This window comes from Monomorium pharaonis, chromosome 2, assembly GCF_013373865.1.
Source record: "Monomorium pharaonis isolate MP-MQ-018 chromosome 2, ASM1337386v2, whole genome shotgun sequence".
Lineage (NCBI taxonomy): Eukaryota > Metazoa > Arthropoda > Insecta > Hymenoptera > Formicidae > Monomorium > Monomorium pharaonis.
Window position 1 is genome coordinate 11,389,653 of NC_050468.1, and position 6,421 is coordinate 11,396,073.

Consider the following 6,421-nt stretch of genomic DNA (forward strand, 5'->3'; position numbering starts at 1 on the left):
TTATCACCATTCGTCGTTAAAACTTTTTCAATGACTTTACCCAAACGTGAATAAACATCTTTGAAAAGACTTTAGCGGTTCTTCAAATGACTTTTCAAAAGAGAGGGTGGTCTTTTACTAACAAGCATTGTGTGAATATTTCAAGAAGGTACTGAAGCGGTTTATTACCCGTTTACCTCGTTAAGAATTGTTACGGATTTCAATTGTAAGTTTATTATACTTTGTAAGTCCACAAGAAAACATCAAATTATAAAAAGTAGATAATTAAGTGCAGAGAAATTATTAGAAATAGTTATCCCCACAGTAAGTTTGACTTAATTAAATAAACATTTATATTTAAAAAACATATTTGATATACATTTAAAAAAATATAATATTAAAACTTTTAATTGAAATAAATGAAATGTCATGAAAACGGTTAAACTTACATCTTCTTAAGTCTATAGAAAATCTCTCTGTTGTCTTTTCAATAATTGTAAGATTATAATCAGATATATCATTTATGAGTTAGTTAGATATATCATCCAAAGCTCTTTAAATCAATTCCAATTTGTGCACATTGTTTAGCTACGTGCGAAAAATGCTATAAAAATTAAGAAACGCGCAAAAAATTTTGCCTTGCAAAATTACGCTCCAACATCGCGTCGAGCTCGTTTGATGTCGGGCATCTAACCGCTATAACCAGAGTCCGAAGTGGTCTTCGTAAGTACAACCAGTGACTCCGGGCCGCTCACATTCCTCGTATCTCGTTATACGAGCGCAAAGACTTCGAAGGCCACGGTCAAGTTCGATGCCGATGGCTTGGACTCGGACGCCGTAAGTTTTTTCTGTCGTTCGATGATCTCGTGATAGTCGACAAGAATGGAAATATCCTCGCGGCACGTGGATTTAATTTCGCTTATCCAGAAAAGTATAGTTGAATGGTCGTCGCGCTCATGGGTATCGATGAAATCGAGTTAGCACGCTCTTGCAAGAACATTCGAAATTGCTGTGATTTTTTGTAATTAATATCAAGTTGACCCAATAGATTAAAATTATTAATTGATTGATTTCGTAACTTCGTAGTCGCGAAATGAATCTACAAGTTAAATCAAAACTGATTAGCTAAATAAAAACTATTTTTTTCCGACGCCCGCGATGAACATTTTAATACAAGTCATCATCCGAGACATATTGCGCAATACATGAAATATAAATAACTTTTAAATAAAATTCCATTCACATAATCGGTTACGTGAATCACGCTCAAGAGAGTTTCTCCAAGTTACTCTTTGCGACTCGCCGATGCGAGACCGTGAGAAGAATTGACGACCTTTTCGTCGGCGCGGCGGCGGTGCAGGCCCCGTGTTTCGCACGCGCGTTACGAAATCACGCGGCTGCATTTAGTCCTGCCGTAATCTGCAGCGCGATCGAAATGTAACGTCGTCGTCGTCGTCGTCGTCGTCGTTTGCTCTCACCTGCGAGTCGGTTTTCCTGAGAGCCGGATCCTCTCGATCACTGTCGCCCGACGACTGCTGTTTGCCTTCCGCATGCCCGACGATCTGCGCACGATGTCAGGCCCCGTTGTGCGACAGGACGGTCCTCGTTCTTCGTTATCCCTCGGGAATATCCTCCTACGATTTCAAGATGGTGCATTTTCCAAAAGTGTATGCCTCGAAGTTGTCCCTTTCCCTTTTTTTCCTCTCCTTTTTTTTCCGTCTCCCCAATTGTTAGCCGATGCGACGCTTAACAAGGCTGCGATATTTCTGAAAGCGTCATATTGCAAGGAACCACGGCAGTCTCATGGTTAAGAAGCAGGCGGAGTGAGCTGGTGCAACAGATGTAAGAGCTCCTCGAGAGTTCCTCGGTTGACGGCGATAAAATTTCGCTGAGCAATCGGTTATTTATACAGAGCATCCTGATAAAGCAAATGTTGAAAGATGAATCACTGATTCTATAAATAATTGCGGATTAACGATAAATAAACTCACAAAGAAACATTCGAAGACAAGAACCATTAAATATTTTAAATTAATCACTTTTAATTATGGTTACCTAATAACTTTGTATATGCAATTAGGATTTTAAAATTAACCATTTTAAGTTTGTTTTACAATAAATTATAATGAAGAATAATTTATTGAGAGGCTAATAATTGAAACAAACAGATTAGCACTCACACTTATTATTCACAAAGTCCATCTCGATATTACGATGATATTCAATATAATAAATCACAAACAGCAACAAGTATGCCTAATTTCCGTTCTCGCCGCTAACGAAACGTTCACAATTTGCACACTACGCAGCACACAGGTAGGCTCGTAATTACGAGAGTTCGACGAGCTTCAAAAAAATGTAACCTGCACAGCAAGTAAATAAAGATATAAACTTCTTCTGGACCTAATAAGAGATCGACATTTCTCGATAAAATTTGCAAGTTCGTTATATCGCAATAGCGCCAGAAAGCAAATCGGAGAGCAGACGCGAAGCAGGATACCGTGAGAGAGTGTTGGGGCCTTCCACCTTCACTGGCAGCCGTTCTGCCTTGGAATGTGCCTTTGCCCCCTGTTCTCCCCTCTCGAGTCGCTAGAGGGGCCTCAAGGGCCCCCGACTGTTACACGGCGTCCGTCTCTCCCTACCAGTCGTGCCGGTACCAGCCGGCCGATTCGGTTCTTGGATCGACCGTCAGGCCCACCCACTCTTACAAGCCTCAAGCTAACTCAATAGATAGGGTAGAGAACGTCCAGCTCCTCCAGTTTAAAACAGATTTTCAGAGGCACATTAACTTTTTATTAATTTTTATTAAACATGATAAGTTGTTTTATTGACAAATATATGTATCTTCTCAATCAAAATTTATCATACTGTTGTAAACTTATCTATAGATAAAATTATCTCTGACCGCTGACTTTATCAAAATAATTTTTTATTTTTCTTAATTATAAACAAATCTATTTCATTTAAAAGAATATTAGATACAATATTAAAATTATATTTAAATTTAATGTGAATAATTATGTTATATATTTCTTAAACAAAAATAAAATATAAAATATGAAATATAAAATATAAAACTTTTTTACATTATTTAAAAAAATTTATTAATTAAAAATAAAATAAAATAATGTTTTAATGATTTAATTAAAATGTATGAAAAATATTTAAATCTCACAGAAACGTATGTCTGACGAAATTTTCTAATTTTTAGTTAATAAATTTTCAAGGTAAAGGAAAAGCAAGTAATAACAATCAACTATACGCTTTTACGACGGTTGCGTTGCTATTCAAGAGGTTAAAAGGTATAATTTTCAAGGAAGTAACAAAATAAATCTCATAAAATATAGTACGTTTTTATTCTTTTTATTTTCTACTTTTACGACGGTTTTATGAACTATGTTGTTAAAGATGATGGCAAAGATAAATACTTTTGGAAGCGTTTCAAGTATCCTTACAAATAGGTATGTATAGTTTGTTCAGTCGAGAATTCTTTAACCCTATTTATCCAGTGAACCTTTTTAAGGACTGTCTTACCGCGTAGAGAGAGTAGTAAGCGATCAGACCGACATGTCGTTGTTTGCAGCTGATAATTAAAAAAAATTGTACAGTATTTTTATGTCAAAAAAAATTTGGTATCATTAAAAAGCTGAATTTACATTAAAGAAATAGACTACATATATGTACATGTATATTGTTCCAAACACAGACACACACACACACACACACACACACACACATGAAGGCAAAGCTATTATAAATTATTTAAAAAAAGAGCTTGATGCATTGTAATATTATGTCCAAATGTATGTAATCAATAAAATAATATAACTTATAGAGAAAGAAATTCAATATAAGATAAATTATATTGCATCTATGCGGGTAATAGAATGGTCCTCTCTGGACAACAGCTTGTTTTACATAAATATTCGACTCTCGAAACAATGGGATGTTATGGGTAGTATTTACCGAAATAACATAGAAGCGTAAGCGTTATGGACTCATCCATATAAACAGCTAGCCGTTGAATGGGCGTTTCTCAGGCAAACGTAGAGACAATGAAGGCATGATCATATACTGATGATGCTAGATTCTCATCTATAAGCTTTTTGAGTAGATGCCTTTTTGGTATGTACTTGCGACGCCATGCCATATATGTATATATGTCGACGCATTTATGCCAAACACACGAATCTGGTCAATCATATCAATCCACATCTTGAGTCAATATTAGTCAATCACAAAATATACATATATAATATTGATCAAATATATATAAGACACAATTAATCCAAAATATTAATACAAATTTTAATTTGAATCAGACTACATTTTTTAAATTTAGCACAAAACTTACAAAAATTTTGTCGCTGTGTAATTTATATTTTGATTAAGAAATTTTTATGTGACATAAGGAAAAGTTCGTGTGAAAGGCGCGCATTATAAATGTAGATTGCAGGACACTTTTTTTCAGTAGAGCGCATTCATGTTTCCATTGCATCTGGGAGAAAGAAAGGACTCTACAAGCACAATGGTCTACGTAATTAAAGGTCAAAAGTTTTTAGCTTCGTTAATTACGCGAACAGTTTAAATGATGCTATTATCATTCCAGGAATGCTGCTAGCAAAACGCTGTGCGTAATATAATTTCACTTCTTTTTTTTCTCTTTTACTGACATCTAGATCAATAGTACAAAAACAAAAAAGCAATAATTTAATTATAATTATTATAATAGCTATATTTTATTTTAAAAAGTAAAAAAATTGAACAATAATTAACTTTTAAAGTTATATTAATTGTTGGATGTTTGTAAAAGTTAACATTCCTCAATAGATAAACCGGCCGTTCGATATTTCAAAACTTGAATCCGATGTTTCGCTGCAATGATGGCAGATGGCACCGTATGTACACATATAGTTGTAATCTTGTTTTATATATACATATAATATTTAAGTGTATTTTAAAAAATTATAGATTGTAAATAAGATAGATTGTAAAAATTTTAATTGTATTATACTCTAACGCACAGTTATTAATTACACATTGTAATATACAACAGAAGAACGCTGACTGTCACTAAAAGTCAACAAATTTATTTAATAAAGTATACTACATGTTAACATATAAAGCCGTCAACGTCATTAAGTTTTGCCTTAGAAGGGTAAATAAAATTTAATCGCGAAGATATTCGCCTACGATGAAGAAGAAAGGGACCTCGACAAAAGGATAGTCGCGTCGAATTTGCACCGTGACAAATCGATTCGCGAATAAATCTGCCGTTCACAATCCCCCTAACAAAAGTCACAAAAAAGTTCGGGGCCTCGGACGCAAAATCGACTCACGCCCAAATGGAATCGGTTTCGCGGTAGAATTGCCATCCCGAGCGAGGGTACCGGCGAGAGATCTCCGGAATGGTCCATGCCGTCGAGAGTCCTGCGGCAAAACGGAAATCAACGCGAATGCGGTCGCGTGCGCGCGGAGGTATCGAGCGCGTTGACCTCCAACGTCGAGCTATGCCGGCTAACCGAGCATAAGTTTGGCCGTTTTCCTTTCCGATCCTGCCTGCGTTCCTCCGGGGTCCGGTGCCTTCCCTTCCTCCTTCTCCTCCTTCTCCTTCAAGGGGGTGGAGAGGGGGGAGGGAGAGTTATGAGTTATAGCGGGTTATAGTTTTACGAGACCGAGCAGCGCGAGAGACGACGATTGTCGGGACGGAAGGGGGGCTGCGCTACCTTCGCATTCGGACCATTAGTCCAGCACGGCAATTCGTCAAATCGGGAGAAATGTGGTATCAATAACATGCAGCAGCTGCTGCCACCGAAGCATGCATTTCCCTGACGCGCAAATTGCCGGCGCCGATGCCTTTTCGAACGGACGCGAGCGACAATCGTTTCCGATTTCGTCCGCACTTGTTCCCTCCCCCCCCCCCCCCCTCACCGGACAACCCCGGGCCGCTAACCCGACGCAGTCTTCTCTTCCTTCTCTCTAACCAACGGCACCTGCTGTTTTTACGCGGCGTCGATCGTTTTCCCGAAAGCGCGGGTTTTTTTCCCCCCGGTCGACCAATCCGTCGATTCATCGTCGACGCGGATAGCGCAGTCGTGCTAATGGCCAGATTATCTTCGACAAGTGGATTTAATCTGCACCACCTCGGTACCCGATAAATTCTCCCGGATGAGGAGATGAAAATAGAAATTCCTGCGACGCGTTCGCGACGCGTATTAATTGCACAAAACCCAAGGTAAAAATTACACGAGAGAGAAAGAGAAAGAGAGAAACGCTATTATTATTTATGATCACGCTGAAACAGTGATTTCTTCCTTTTCGCATTTAAGTGTCTCAGTAACCGCAAATAGGAGATCTCTGTTAATATATATCTGAGGTTTAAAGATTAAAGATCGAGAGCGCGGGTTGCAGCGCACCGCTGACCCAGCGTCCTGACCCAGGA